This window comes from Amblyraja radiata, chromosome 22 (assembly GCF_010909765.2).
Source record: "Amblyraja radiata isolate CabotCenter1 chromosome 22, sAmbRad1.1.pri, whole genome shotgun sequence".
Taxonomy (NCBI): domain Eukaryota; kingdom Metazoa; phylum Chordata; class Chondrichthyes; order Rajiformes; family Rajidae; genus Amblyraja; species Amblyraja radiata.
Genome location: NC_045977.1, coordinates 36,284,608 through 36,285,612, shown reverse-complemented (window position 1 = coordinate 36,285,612; position 1,005 = coordinate 36,284,608).

Genomic DNA, 1,005 nt, shown 5'->3' with positions numbered 1-1,005 from the left:
GTGGCTCTGCAGTTTACTTTGTGTTAATATCACTGGTCACTGTGGGGGCTGCTTTATGTAAGTATATTATTATTGAGGCACTCAAAGTTTCCTGTAGCCATGGGCTATTTTTACATCCATGGTAAATTAAAACTGCATTTTGTATGGAGGAATCTTGAGACTGCAATGAGGGTTAATACATATTTTTGTGTCCACTTACGGCACTACAGTGGACTGTATCCTCCTCCATTCAGGTTATATCTGACATCAAATGGGATAAAATAAAGCTGAATAACACCAATTATGTTGTGTTTGCGTATTGATTATTGTTTTAATATCTTCAGTATTAATTCAAAGAAAACTGAACGCTTTGCTGACCATGCAAAATCAGCACCATTACCTTGGTATGAAAAGGCATGCAACAGTTGGGAGAGTTTATATAGCACTCTGCCAGTCCACAATCTGCTCTGTCCCACAAGGCACAATATTTTCCTGACATCATACTAAATCTGAGCTTTTATGTAAGGGCCAGAGACCTGGGTTTGATCCCAACTACGGGTGCTTGTCTGTACAGCGTTTGAACATTCTCCCTGTGACCTACTTGGGTTTTCTCCGAGATCTTTGGTTTCCTCCCGCACTCCAAAGACGTACAGACCAGCGATCCCTGTTCACTAACACTATCCTACACACACTGGGGATAGTTTACAATTATACTAACTGGACTATTGCAACTCACTTCTCCTTGGCATCAGCTCCACCTACATCAACCGACTCCAACTGGTCCAGAACGCAGCCGCCCGACACATCACCCACACCAAATCCTGGCATCACATCACTCCAGTCCTCAAACAACTTCACTGACTTCCCATCTCCCACCGGATCACCTACAAAATCCTGATCCTCACCTACAAAGCCCTCCACCATCTGACCCCCCCATATCTCACTGACCTCCTCTCCCCCTACCAACCCTCACGGTCCCTCAGATCCACATCAGCCGGTCTCCTCTCCATCCACAAGTCCAACCTC